The sequence below is a fragment of the Trichomycterus rosablanca genome, chromosome 1, assembly GCF_030014385.1.
Source record: "Trichomycterus rosablanca isolate fTriRos1 chromosome 1, fTriRos1.hap1, whole genome shotgun sequence".
Taxonomy (NCBI): Eukaryota; Metazoa; Chordata; class Actinopteri; order Siluriformes; family Trichomycteridae; genus Trichomycterus; species Trichomycterus rosablanca.
Genome location: NC_085988.1, coordinates 62,032,146 through 62,047,984, shown reverse-complemented (window position 1 = coordinate 62,047,984; position 15,839 = coordinate 62,032,146).

The following is a 15,839-nucleotide window of genomic DNA, read 5'->3' as shown; positions in this document are numbered from 1 at the left end:
TAAATACTGTGTCCACTCACTGTCCACTCTATTAGACACTCCTACCTTGTTGGTCCACCTTGTAGATGTAAAGTAAGAGACGATCGCTCATCTATTGCTGCTGTTTGAGTCGGTCATCTTTTTGACCTTCATCAGTGGTCACAGGACGCTGCCCACAGGGTGCTGTTGGCTGGTTATTTTTAGTTGGTGGAGTATTCTCAGTCCAGCAGTGACAGTGAGGTGTTTTGAAACTCCAGCAGCGCTGCTGTGTCTAATCTACTCATACCAGCACAACACACACTAACACACCACCACCATGTCAGTGTCACTGCAGTGCTGAGAATGATCCACCACCCAAGTAATATCTACTCTGTGGTGGTCCTGTGGGGGTCCTGACCATTGAAGAACAGCATGAAAGGGGGCTAACAAAGCATGCAGAGAAACAGATAGACAACAGTCAGTAATTGTAGAACTACAAAGTGCTTCTATATGGTAAGCGGAGCTGATAAAATGGACAGTAAGCGTAGAAACAAGAAGGTGGTTTTAATGTTATGGCTGATCGGTGTATATTATTCCTTGCAGCATTACAAAAAGTATCCACACTGTGCATTACAAAGGCTGTGTTTTAATTTGGCCAAGTAAATTATGCTTGTATCTGAAAACAGTTTTAATGTTTGACTGCATTGCAGAAGTCAGTGTCCTACAATGTGTGTTGAATTAACTGCATGTATTGTATCAAGAACATGTCAACATGCATATAATTGCATTTCTAATGTAGTCATTCAACAGTGTTGAGGTATTTACTGTAGAGAAATGTCGGTAGTTTAGAGTACTATGTGTATATTCTTGAAGGTACAGTTTATCTTATGTTTATTGTGTGTTGGGAGGGCACATGAGAAGTGATACTTTGTTTAAAGCCTGAATGTTGCCCAAACTGCTCTCACCTGTTTGGAGTACAGCACAGATTAAAAAAACTGTTTTAGGTGGTAAGAGCAAGGAACGAATGAGAACGAATGTAGTGAGAGGGGAATGCTGTGATAAAGCTGATTTTTGCTTTGTAGCAATATTTGATTCGCTTTCAGTTCTTACTTGGTCAGTAAAAGTCGTAAGATGAACGCTTAAAGTGTTAAGAACCTGTGATAGTAAAAATCCTTGCTTATTAATTCTGTAAAAAACACCTTCAATTAAAAAACACCTTCAATTTTCATCTTTTTTCAGATGAAAGCTTACAAATCACAGCTTTCTATTTTTTATGTATTTTTACTGCACTAGTTTGAGAGAGAGTCCCCATCCGGCTTTAGTCCCACCCCTTATCTGAACAACAGGCCAATCGTTGTTCATGTAGCCACTCAGCCTCAGCCGGCAAGGCAGAACTGAGATTCGATACGATGTATTCGAGTTCTCAGCTCTGGTGAACAGTGTGTGTTTTACCGTTGTGCCACCTGAGCAGCTATTTTTACTATTTTTATTGTGTTTTACTGTCTTTTTTTTTTTAATTGGGGTTGTAAAAAAGTCTTTTACAGGTATCTCATTGAAGAAAGCACATTAAAAATTGTGCCTGCAGCACAATTAAAACAAATATGAAGAAGTCTGAGGAGTGACCTAAAACAACTGTTTCAGGTGAATAGCTAAAATGTGTTGCTCCTATGATTAAGCATAAAAAGAGCGTTAAGAAAAGGCCCAGTAATTAACCTGCAAGAATGGATTGAGGTTTTTCAGTTTGCAATAAACTGCATGAACAAATAGTTTAAACACATTTTTCAGAGCAGTACTGCAAGGAATTAAAGGATTTTACCACCTACACTCCTTAACATTATTCATTAACCAATGTTTCTGTAATAGAAAATAACCACATGAACTCAGGATACTTTAGAACATTCTTGTCATTAAATACATTTTGTCATTGCGTCTATAAATGCTGGTGAAAACTCGGCTATACAAAGTGAAAACCATTCAGTGGATTCACAAAGTATTCAGAGTCCTTGACTTTTGCACGCTACACTGTGTAATTTGATGTTGAATAAAATTCCTATTTCTACTCATTAATATGCACAAAAAATAATACAAAATCAAAAACTAAAATTGTTTAAAATTCAGATTCTTTGATGTGGCACACTAGATTGTGGTTGGGATCATTTTGTATTGGAATACACCTGTTAAATTAATTGGAAAGTTTGGAAAGGCACAAACCTGAAGTCTTTAAGACCTCACAATTTACGCTGCATTGCCAGGACAAAAAAACACATCATGAAATCCAAGGAACTGTCTGTGGATCTCTTATCAAATGGTGTCAGGGCAAAGATCAGGGCAAGGATACAAAACAATATCTTTTGCTTGGAGGACCACAGTGACCTCAACAATTTTGAAATGGAAAAATCTTGGCACAACAATGAACCTTCAGATGTAAAGGGACTCCTCCAGCTGAATGGAATTGACACTTACTAGCCCTGCATCTATGTGCAAATACTTTTAGAATTTTCAGTATGAAATTAATTAAAATATACAGTATATGAAAACATGTTTTCAATTGGTCATTATGAGTGATTAATTGTAGACTAAAAAGAAAACTATTCAAAATCAATTCCACAAAGCATTTTGTGCATATAAAATAAAAATAGGTTTTTAAATTTAAATACCAGTCTAAATAAAATACAATATAACATACATTATTAAAACAGTTTACTGATAATAAAAAGATGGCTATAGGTGCCATTATTTTGCACATTCCAATCAGGTAAAAAGTTTACATCTATTTTTAAATGACGTACTTAATCTTTGTCTTAAATCAATAAAAGAAGTAAATGATTGGATCATACTTCTTTGTTCAGTAGCCAGAAAGAACTAAATGATTGGACCATACTTTATCGTCCAGAAAATACTTCTTAAATCAGAAAGGAATCAGATGATTAGAACATTCTAACATTCTTTGTCTAAAATGAACTACATTATTGGAACATACTTTTTTTTTCCAAATCCAGAAATGATAGGAACTTTATTCTTCAGCCAAAATTCAAAACAAAGAACTAAATCATTGGAACATACTCTTTGTTTCTTAAAAAACAAACAAAAAACAATATAACAATTAATTAAATTAAAATGTTTATTAATTAAAAATAAACATACAGTGCTAGTGATATTTATATATCTTATATATCTTATAATATCTTTTCTCATCTTCATCGGCAGCTGTTGTCATTTATTAACAAACTTCGACCACCTTGGCAAAATCAGGGTTAAAGTTAAGACTTTATACTTATGTATTTTGATACATTAACTTTTGGCTAATGTAGCTTTTTTTTTCTTTAAAAAAATTGAAAACATAAAAATATTAAAAGCCTTAAATCTATTTGTTTAGATGTGCTTCAGCTCCAAGTTAGTTTATACAAATTGAGTTCACATGTACCAAAGCTAACCTTCTAGTAAATAAAGCCAGCTGCACTACAAGTCACTTAGCTAGAATATACTGCATGTGTTATTGTCCTCTGTTTTATTAATAAATTCATTTTATTACATATTTAGTCTAATTAAAAATAATGACAAACTTTTTTCTTATTGTATTATAATAAGATTAATATTATTAATGATTCAATTGTATCAACAGCAACAACAGTAACAATAATCAGGCAACAAAAACTGTTTTGCACTTGCTTTCTTCAAGAATGTAAGCAGTTATTTAATAACTATGTTGTGCAAGTCATTTTGCTGCAGACTGAATTAGAACAGTAAATAAATGTATTACAAAGAAAGTTATTATAGCCTGTTAAGGTACAAAAATGCTAAAAATGCTGAAAATTAGTTAGACTAAAATAGCAGTAAAATATTAGAAAATATGTCAAATCATAAGAATATTATGAACTTATTTTTTTATGAAAAGATGATGTAATAAATTCTACATGTTATTTTAGTGTACATATTAAGAAAATAAAATGACAGAATTATAAATTAGATGCAATACTAATTTACTGAAGCAAGTGTTACTTTTAAACATTACTGACAGAATAAACCTGCAAATTTAGAAAACTACAGATATGAATGTATTTATTAGTTTTATTTGATGTATTTATTCATTTGATTTATCCTTTGCCTTAAAAAGTAACATATTAAAGCAGGACATGTCATTTAAAGCACTGCACTCATTTTAAATGACATTTTTTTAATTAGTTTAGCAGTGTGTAGTGTTTACTAGTTTTCTTGATTAACTGATTAAAAAACGATTACCTCGAGAGTGAATTCCTAGTAAAATAAATATCAACTACAACACATTTCAAAGACTAGATAAAGCAGAAGTAAATATTTTTATTATAATAGTCTAAATATTAATCAATTGACAAAATTTGATTGTTAAATCTTTATAAATCTCTTTTAAAAATGTCTAACTGCTTATATTTAAAGTTAGATGTATTTGGTTACTGCTAGACTCATTTTTTAAGTTAAGAGAATAATGATGCTTACTATAGCTCTGCTTACAGTAATCGTTTTATGACCCTTTGTAAAGTAACTGTTGCTAATAATGTACACATGCTCATGTACACTGCTGTAGCTTAAAGATTATGAGTCATTGTGTGTTGGGTATACGGGTTGAGGCCATGTGGTGATTACTTCTTATTGTCAGCCGTAATGAGGACGTGATTAGCTTAGTGGGTTTAGCAGGACGTACAATGCAGTGAAAAGGGTCCTCATATGGATTTCTCAATTGCATATCTGTCAAACTGAATGGTTTTAGTATTAAACATGGTAGGACAAAGAGATGCTGAGTTAAAACAACACACTTTGAGGGACAAGGCTATCCAACATGTTTGGTCACTGTCAACATTTGTAACTTGTTGCACCATCTGTAGTATGACTGCAAATAAACATTTTTACTATTAAATATTCAGAACTGCTGTAAATGAGACACAATGCTGAGATTTTGTTCATAAACTGCTTGTTTTAGGTCGTGCCATAACACTGTTGGCTCATAGGTGACCTTTAATTCTTTTAAAGAATTTTCTACTAAAAAGTGGAATTCATTGCTTCCTTAATAACAGCAACTCAGACAGATTACGTTGCAACAAAGCACCCCCACATAATCACACATGGGGTGTGATTATATATACACCAACACCATGATTAACGGTTGGTTTTGTGTTCTTTAAATGTTGTGACTGCTTCTCTCCAGCCATAATGAGACTCTTGTTGTAAAAGTTTGAATTTGATGAGTCTGTCTTGTATCATCTTGGTTTATCAACTAGGTGCTTTTTGCAAATGTAATTAGAGTGCTGATGTTTGCTGATGTTGGAAAGCTGGTATTTCCCTCTTGCTGCCTTACTACGATTGCAGTTTATGCCCTTGTAATGCACATTTATCTTAGCTTTGACTGAAAATAGAGATTTCTGCAGAGTCAGGTTTAGATATTTTCCCCTTTCTGGGATGTTCTGTGATTTCTTGAATAAGTTGTCACTCATGAGTAAATTTACCATTGTTTCAATTTTTTTCCATTTAGAGATAATGGTTCTCACTGTGGTTCAGGGAAGGCCTAAAACTCTAAAATGGATTTTACCAGACCGCAAACAGTTTTACTTAAGTAAGACTTGTATTCGACTGACAGCTGAAATCAATTAGCTAATTTGGCTTATCAGTTAAATTTGGTGACCTGTTTGATTGAGTAACTAAGTGGACAATAGCGATGATATGAGTGTAGGATAACTTTGCTCTTTAATTATATTTCGTAAAATGTTGTTTGTTTCGTCCTCTTTTCTTTTGTGTAATAGTACCCTTGCAACTCATTCAAAATGCAGCTTCTCGTCTGGTTTTTAACCAACCTAAACACCGTCACATCACCCCACTGCTGCGTTCTCTTCACTGGCATCCTGTAGCTGCATTTATTCAGTTTAAAACACTGATGCTCACCTACAAAGCCAAAAATGGACCAGCCCCAAGCTACTTTCAAGGTCTAATCAAACCCCGCTCTGTACCACGCAACCTCCGAGCAACTAGTCTCGCTCGACTTGATCCTCCATCCAGGGCTTGAGGAAGACAAGCAACAAGGCTTTTCTCTGTACTGGCACCCAAGTGGTGGAACGAACTTCCTCTGTCTGTCCGGACATCTGAGTCTCTCACTGTCTTCAAAAGACGATTAAAAACCCTCATCACCTCTTAACTCAGCACTTCAGCTGACTTGTACTTACTTACTTACCAACGCTCTTAGTCATTTCCTCCAAAAAAAACAAACAAACCCTTGGTTCTATCAGGGTTTCAGCAGATTTGTGTTATCTGCTTGAACTAGAGTAAGGTAATGTTCACTATGGAAGCACTTCTGTAAGTCGCTCTGGATAAGAGCGTCTGCTAAATGCCGAAAATGTCAAATGTATTTTTTGTTCAACAATCTGAAAGCAAATAGCCGATATTATAGGCGATCGTAATCATCCTGTCTATAAATATTTTGACAGTTCCGGCATTTTCTTCTCTGTTTCTCTATATCCGTGTATACGATGTGAGAGTGAAGGTGGCCTGTAGTCCTGCTGCTCATAGACGCACAAGGATAATGGATTTAAGAGAAACAGGAGAGAAAGAAGATTTATCTGTGATTGTGAAGTGTGGTGTGTGTGTGTGTGTGTGTGTGTGTGTGTGCGTGTGTGCGCGCGCGAGTGTGAGTCATTCTCTGGTCTGGTTTCATTAGGAGTGAAATAGATACAGAGAGTTGTTACTTCTGAATTGAGAGAATGAAAAAGTGAAAGAAGTAACAGCTCAGTTTAAGGAGGGGAAACAGTTGAACGGAGAACACTTGTCTCTGCTTTGCGGCTCGTCAGAGGTAGGAGAATGGGGACGAGATTTACGGACTGAAACAGTGATGGACTGAGGTGGGTAGAATCTACCTGGGTTTAGCATTCTGCTTTCTGTGACATTTCCATATAGTATTAAATCTTTGAAGTGATCTTTTTTTCTAGTGAACTCTCTGTCGCTCTCTTTCTGTCTTGGACACAACTTAATCTGCTGTATAAAATACCACCTGCGTCTTATTGATTTAATAATAAAGATGAGCTGTGAGAGACTTGGTGATATAATGATAAATAATGAGATTATCAAAGACATCATACATACTATTTGTAAAACAATGACTGACTGCACCCTTACTAAACCATGTTTGAAAACCTGCACATATGTGATTTGTTTGTTTATTAGGATTTTAACGTCATATTTTATACTTTGGTTACATTCATGACAGGAACGGTAGTTACTCATTACACAAGGTTCATCAGTTCACAAGTTTATATCAAACACTGTCATGGACAATTTTGTAACTTCAATTTACCTCACTTGCATGTCTTTGGACTGTGGGAGGAAACCGGAGCTCTCGGGGGAAACCCACACAGACACGGGGAGAACATACAAACTTCTCACAGAGAGAACCCCGACTGCCCCACCTAGGGATCGAACCCAGGACCTCTTGCTGTGAGGCGACAGTGCACATGTGTGACGTGTACATCTTAGTAAAACTTACTTGATCATCCGCTTAATCTGTTTCTTCTAATTCTTATAAAACTTTAAAACCTTTGTGCACACATATAATTCTACATATAATTCATAGCTTGATTTAGATTAAATAAGTTTATTAGGGGTCCTGTGATGAGTCAGGTACTTACAGGTCCTACTCATTGTTTTTATTTCTGACTCAAAATCGACCATGGTAGTATTTTTCCCTCCTCCACTAAGAAACGTACACACCCAATTATCTACTGTTTGAATCGACGCCTCAGTTATTTTAACCGCAGCTGCCCGCCGTATTTACTCATCTACTACGTGCATCCATAATACGAGCATAATACAAGTGCAATTTAGGAGTTCATGTGCAATTATTTGTAAATAGTATTTTTTGACTTTCATTATTGATAATGTCTATATTATTATACACTGTACTGTTCATTTGTCTATTTTTTTGTGCCGAGTGCCTTGCTATCCATTTGCTGCTGTAACACTGAATTTCCCCACTGTGGGACTAATAAAGGATTATCTTATCTTATCTTACTAAGTATTTCAAGGTAGTAAACATACACCGATCAGCCATAACATTAAAACCACCTCCTTGTTTCTACACACTGTCCATTTTATCAGCTCCACTTACCATATAGAAGCACTTTGTAATTCTACAATTACTGACTGTAGTCATTTGTTTTTCTGCATGCTTTGTTAGCCCCCTTTCATGCTGTTCTTCAATGGTCAGGACTCTCCCAGGACCACCACAGAGCAGGTATTATTTAGGTGGTGGATCATTCTCAGCACTGCAGTGACACTGACATGGAGGTGGTGTGTTAGTGTGTGTTGTGCTGGTATGAGTGGATAAGACACAGCAGCACTGCTGGACTGAGAATAGTCCACCAACCAAAAATATATCCAGCCAACAGCGCCCCGTGGGCAGCGTCCTGTGACCACTGATGAAGGTTTAGAAGATGACCATCTCAAACAGCAGCAATGGATGAGCGATCGTCTCTGACTTTACATCTACAAGGTGCACCAACTAGGTAGGAGTGTCTAACAGAGTGGACGGTGAGTGGACACGGCATTTTAAAACTCCAGCAGCGCTGCTGTATCTGATCCACTCATACCAGCACAACACACACTAACACACCACCACTATGTCAGTGTCACTGCAGTGCTGAGAATGACCCACCACCTAAATAATACCTGCTCTGTAGTGGTCCTGTGGGGGTCCTGACCATTGAAGAACAGGTTGAAAGCGGGTTAAAACAGTATGTATAGAAACAGATGGACTACAGTCAGTAATTGTAGAACGACAAAGTGCTTCTATATGGTAAGTGGAGCTGAGAAAATGGACAGTGAGTGGTTTAAATGTTATGGCTGATCAATGTATAGTCAGTTAGTATTATAAAACGTAATTTATTCTTTTATTCCTGAGAAGTAAAAAAGAGAATCAGGAGCGTGCAGCTGAACCTGCAGCTAGTTCTACGGTTAAAAAGATGAACTTCATAGTCTTACAATGCCATGCAACTTTTAGTTTACTACAAATAAATCAATGTTTGTCTTACTGCATGGATGCAATAATGTTTAAGTGATAGCTCAGTGGTTAAAGTACTGGACTAGTAATCAGAAGGTTGCAAGTTCAAGCCCCACCACCACCAAGTTGCCACTGTTTGGCCTCTGAGCAAGGCCCTTAACCCTCAATTGCTCACATTTGTGTTCAGTCATAACTGTAAGCCGCTTTGGATAAAAGTGTCTTATAAATGACAAATGTAAATGTAAATGCAATAGATTAAAATACTAATGCACTTATTATTATCAAATGAATAAATAAGCCTCCTTATCGAAATTATGAACTGTCATCCGTGGGATTGCTGCACTTTCTAGATAATAACAGCACCAGAGCCTCCGACAGAGCATCATTAAACTCGCTCACCCCTCCAAAACTTAATTGCCGTCTGTTAGAATCCATGCTGTATGATGTGGTGATTACTGCACCATCTGCTTTTTCAAAATACATTTTAGTCATCAATTTATTTGTCAGTAAAAAAACACACATAGACATGTGGAAGGATCGTGGTGATTGTTTTATTTTTTTTATTCAAGTCAAATGGCCTGGTGAGAAGAACAAAATAGCTGTTTACTCATGTTTTTTATTTTAGAATCATACACCGATCAGCCATAACATTAAAACCACCTCCTCGTTTCTGCACTCACTGTCCATTTTATCAGCTCCACTTACCATATATGAGCACTTTGTAGTTCTACAATTACTGACTGTAGTCCATCTGTTTCTCTGCATGCTTTGTTAGCCCCATTTAATGCTGTTCTTTAATGGTCAGGACCCCCACAGGACCACCACAGAGCAGGTATTATTTGGGTGGTGGATCATTCTCAGCACTGCAGTGACACTGACATAGTGGTGGTGTGTTAGTGTGTGTTGTGCTGGTATGAGTAGATAAGACACAGCAGTGCTGATGGAGTTTTTAAACACCTCACTGACACTGCTGGACTGAGAATAGTCCACCAACCAAAAATATCCAGCCAACAGCGCCCCATGAGCAGTGTCCTGTGACCACTGATGAAGGTCTAGAAGATGACGAACTCAAAAAGCAGCAATAGATGAGCGATCGTCTCTGACTTTACATCTACAAGGTGGACGAACTAGTTGGGAGTGTCTAATAGAGTGGACAGTGAGTGGACACGGTATTTAAAAACTCCAGCAGCGCTGCTGTGTCTGATCCACTCATACCAGCACAACACACACTAACACACCACCACCATGTCAGTGTCACTGCAGTGCTGAGAATGATCCACCACCTAAATAATACCTGCTCTGTGGTGGTCCTGTGGGGGTCCTGACCATTAAAGAACAGCATGAAAGGGGGCTAACAAAGCATGCAGAGAAACAGATGGACTACAGTCAGTAATTGTAGAACTACAAAGTGCTTCTATATGGTAAGTGGGGCTGATAAAATGCACAGTGAGTATCGAAACAAGGAGGTGGTTTTAATGTTATGGCTGATCGGTGTATAACTCATAATTAATCTTACACTGCTAACATATCACTGCTATTTATCATGTCATGCCTGACTTCCTATAAATAAACCCAGCTTTATATTAGAGGTTGTTCATTTTGTTTTCGTTCGTCTGCAATAATGTGAGCGATGCCGTTTGCGTTCCACATCAGAAGCAGTCAGCATGTTGCTTTTACTCTAATTACTCTAATGTACTAATGGCAAATTGTAGCATAATTTTTCGATGCTTAGTAAAATGCTATCATGGAATAAAATAGCAGAATTGGGGCAGCATGGTGGCACAGCAGGTAGCGTTTGTCTTGTGCAGCTCCAAAATTGTAGTGACCAAGGTTTTATACCCATGACTCCAGTCACCATCAGTGAAGAGGTTAGTACGTTCTCACCATGGGTTTTCTTCAGGCGTTCCAGTTTCCTCCCACCAAATACATTGTTGTTAAATGGAAGTATTGTGATGCGTATCAGGAAGCATTACAATTCCATATCACAACAACAGTTGAGCTGTTTGAGAGTTTGCTTGGTCATTGAGGTCAGGGTTTTCACTTGGCTTTGCAGGAATACACACTGAAGAGGGTGACAGTTTGTTACGAGGCAACGTCATTGATCCATTCATCCACCCACTTAGACGTAGGGTAATTTAAAGCCACCAGTCTATGGAGACACTGAAATAACATGCCAAATTTTAGGTTGCCTAGCGGTTAAGGTACTGGACTAGTAATCAAAAGGTTGCTGGTTCAAGCCCCACTACTGCCAGGTTGCTGCTGTTGGGCCCTCGAGCAAGGCCCTTAATCCTCAAGTGCTCAGAATGCATACTGTCACACTACTGTAAGTCGCTTTGGATAAAGGCGTAAATGTAAAATGTAAATGTATAGCAGGTAGCGTGGATGCTGCAAAGCATTAGAGTACTGGGGTGCTGAGTTCAAATCTCTTTTGCATGTTCTATTCAGTGCCTGCACAGACTGACTGATCTAAATCCATTTCAGTACACCCACTTGCCTATTTTCTGGTGTCACTGTTTAGGTCAAAGTCAGCTGGCTCTGTTTCTGCTTGTATTTTTGAGAAACCTAGTATAGGCAAATACTCAGTTATGCAAGTGTGTCTGTGTGTGTATGTGTGTGTGCGCTTGCGTGCCTGAGCGAGGGCTTGCACAGTCAAACCAGCACAGGAAGGGAGGGACCTGCTTTAGTAGGCTAGTTCAGAAATGACTGCCTCTCAATTGGCCGGGCGAGGCGCCAGTCAGATCAAGTGTCCCTGTGGTTGGGTGACATTGTCCTGGCCCGGCGCCAGACCTCCAGCGGGGATTTTACCTTTTTCTCAGGAAAGAGATGTGTCGACAGGGGTTTCCGGAGAGTCAGCCTGTACGTGAAACAAACATTTGCAGGTCTGTAAGTCACTCAAATGCATGGCAACTTTCAGATTAAGAAAACGTATAAAATCTAAATCAGAAATAGCTTTTTTTGAATTTTTTTATATGATGAAAAATAGTGACGATGTCATAAATGATGCAAATTTGTGTTAAAGATGAATTTAAAAGCATGAGCAGCCAGAGATTAATCGGAGACAGAGAAAAAAAAAGATAGACAACTAGATTACACAGAGATGAACAGAAAAAAACTGCAACACAGCTGCAAGATAGATAAGATAATAGGTGGTTTACAGGCCACTGAGAAGGACAGAAGATAATACTTAAAGAAAAAAAGAGCTAAAATGAGAGTGATAAAAAGGAAGCAGAAAAAAGAGGAAAGGAACCGAGAGCACTGTTCCACTGAGCTTAAAAGTACATTCTTTGGCAGGGTAGATAGCTGTCGTAAAAAGGAACGGTAGAACACAATGTTCACCTCTGCCCATGCCAAGAGACACCTCGAAAATAAACAAGAACCTGAACATGTCACGGTAACCATTTAGAACGGTGTCTGATTTAAAAAAAATATATATTCTAACTGATCTTGTCGATGTTTGGTTGGTACGTAAATGCAGCACTATCAGGATAAATGTGGTTTTCTTATAGCCAAGCTAAGGTGTCCAGCCAATGTGTTTTTATACCAGTCCATGTTATATCTGCTACTGACTACCTTCATTTATGCTTTAACGACTATGCTGACCTCAATTTAGTCAACTTTCATGCATTTAGATTTGGAAGCCAGTTTCGCTTCAAATGTTCAGCCCTTGACAATGTTCCCCAAAAAAATCTTAAGCAGATCTAAGAGTAAATCCCACCACCAAACACAAGGTGGCAGTTTAGAACCTGTGTCTAATAATATACTGTAAATACAGATTGGAACAACTTTTGTTTTTGTTTAATCTACTTTTAATCCTTTGATGCACAACCTGGGTCAAAAGTGACCCAACTGAGTTTTTATTTTCTACATCTTTGCAATAAATTAATTTCGTCATTCAAGCTTCCATGTATTCCTCAATTAACTTGTTTTTGATCATCACAAATCCTTATTTCAGTTTTATATTTTTTACTTCTTGAATTTTTGTATCACTACCCTTCTAATGCACAACATGGGTCAAAAATGACCCTTATGTATTTACTATGGAATTTGACAGAAACTACTGACAGTTGTAAGTGTTTGTAGTCAAAAACATATTTCTGATCTTTTGAAAGACAACCAAAGATTAGGCTCTTGAATCTTGAATATGTCCAATACTATTTGCTTGCTAGCTGTTTACATATTCTAGTATAGATAGCTTTTATTAGCTAAGACAGCAAATACATGAATAACTGACAAATGTGCATATGAAAATATTCTTGAATGGATGAATATGGGTCATTTTTGACCCATGTTGTGCATTAGAAGGGGTTTGCTTAGCTTGTGCATCAAAGGGTTAATACAATCAGATAAACACATGTAATGATTTTAATTTTGTAATGCATCTTTACTTAGTGTAACTGTCGATTCTGCTGACAGACTTCTGTATTCTTGCTTAAAAATGCATGTTTATATGTAGTTTGAAGATATTATACAGTCTATCTAAATGTAAAGTAGATGCAGTGAAGGTATGTATGATAAAACAAAACAAATGCAAGTGAATACTTGTTTTCTCTACAGATGCACAAAATAGCATCAAGCTGTTACTAATATTAATGTGACAGAGATAATAGGTAGTACAGCCAGCCTTAGTTAGTCCTCTTTTTCCCGGACTTGTCCTTTTTCTTAGACCTAAAAAAATGCATCTGGTCAGGATTTCTAAATCACCAAAAATATCCGGGATTCAGGCTTTTGTAGTGATTTCACCTTTTTCTTTAGATCCCACCTTCTCACACTTCTCTTAAAAAATGCCTAAGCCTAAATAAGAATTCACAGAAGAGTTATAAAAAAAAATCTGCGTTTTTGTCTCGGTCGGGATCCTTGGGAAACAGAATGCATGACCTGCAATGCTGACATATACGTGTCAGTGTCAAATACAGGTGCCAGGCGTCAGGTAAAAAAACTATTTTGTGAGATCGGGTAACACAGAAGATGCTGTTACTGCTGCAGAGGGAGTTTTTGCATTGCACACCATGAAGCACCACAACGTCTACAGATCAATGGACTGCATGTCTGCCATGTTAAAAAGTCTTTCCCTGATTCTGAAACAGCGTAAACATTTCCAAGTGCACATACTAAGACTTTAACTTTTAACCTGGTGCAGGTGTTCGTCTGGCCCATGCTGCCATCCTGCCAAATGTCCTCTTTTTTGAAAACCAAAATATAGTCACCCTACCTTAGAACATAATACGAAGTACACCCACTCCTGAATGACTTGTGGTGGTATGATTTTTTTCAGGTTTATCCAGGTGTTAATTAAAAGCGTTCTAAACATTGTAGTAGTATGTATGGTGGCATTTTGTATATGTTTACATAACTAGACATAAGTACTTTGGGGTGAACCTGTTTGTTGGCTCTTATACAATCCAGCAAAAGCAATCATTAATCCTTACAGCTGCCCGTATCGTTATGGATCACACTTAATATTTGACAGGAGTTATTGTGGGTTAAGGAGATCCTTTGGCTTTCTCAAATAGAGGAAGCTATCACCAGCTGCCACCAGTTTCCGAGGAGGCAGGTGGTCAAAAACCCTCGACTGTCAAACACCTGCAGCAAGATTTGGTGGCAGCAAGCACAGATTTTAGTTTGCACAGTAAGGTACAGACTGAACGTTGAAGGTCTCTATGCATAAACTAAAAGCACAAGAATTTGTGACCACATCAATGAGCTACATAAGTTTTGGGATTCTGTTCTGTGAAGTGATGGAACTCCTTAGGCCTGTGATTCAGCAATATGTCTGGAGAAGGAAGAATAAAGCACACACTAAAAAGAACAATATTTCAATTGTTTGCTTGATTGGTTTATTGCAAACAACGGAAATAAACTAATAAACCCAAATTGCAATGGAGGGTGAATAATTTAGATTGCAGCTTTATAATTAGGGCCCTACTAAATTTACAGGAAAATGTGCTTAATTTCACAGATTTTTAAAGAAAAGAGCCACATTTCACAACAGTCAGTAAATAACACTCAAAATGTAATGATAGAATGAATGGAAGCTACAATACACAGCACATCCTACCTTAATAGTTTAATGTAAACCTAGAACATTCAGCGATGGTCTTATAGACGAAAATTTTGAGACGTCCACAGAATTGGTTGGGAGTTTTCCAAACTCAGTTATCCGAGTAGTGTTTTTAGCTGTTTTACACTTCGACATCTTGGACATTTAGTTTAACCGATTGCTAGTGTAACCGAGCGTCTTTAGAGTTTGTTGAGTTTATAAAGTAAGAAATAAACTGTACATAGAAAAATTATCGGAAGCATAATACTTTACTGGCTTGTTCTTTTGAGGTGCAGCACAGAGAGATGATCACGTGTGTAGAGAAGCATAATAATTTCCATTGATTATGGAATCCCCAAAGGGATAAAATGCACTCGATACGTAAACATAGACATCAAACATTGTCGGCACACCACACCACAGAAAAGTCTGTTACACTAACTTATTTGCCGTATGTTAGGACAGCCTCATATTGCATATCGAGCCTTCATGAGGCGATTTTCACGGCTGTGATTTAGGTAGGGCCTTACTTACACTATAATATGCCACAATTTTCACTGTTTCTTTTCGACATAGCATATGATCCACATTTTGCCATGACTTTTGCAAATGTTTTCCCTCAAAAATTAATTAATTTTACAGTTTTTGTTACTGATTTACATGCATTATGGAACTCAATATTTGGCCTATTTAAAACTGTTAGTTGTCTTTTGTGGCCTCACATACCAATTAGATAACTGCTAAATAACTTATACTATGTAATCTTCATTGTATATAGACAGAGTTATTTTTGGAGAATAAGAGGTGAAGCATTGAATATAATACTGCCTA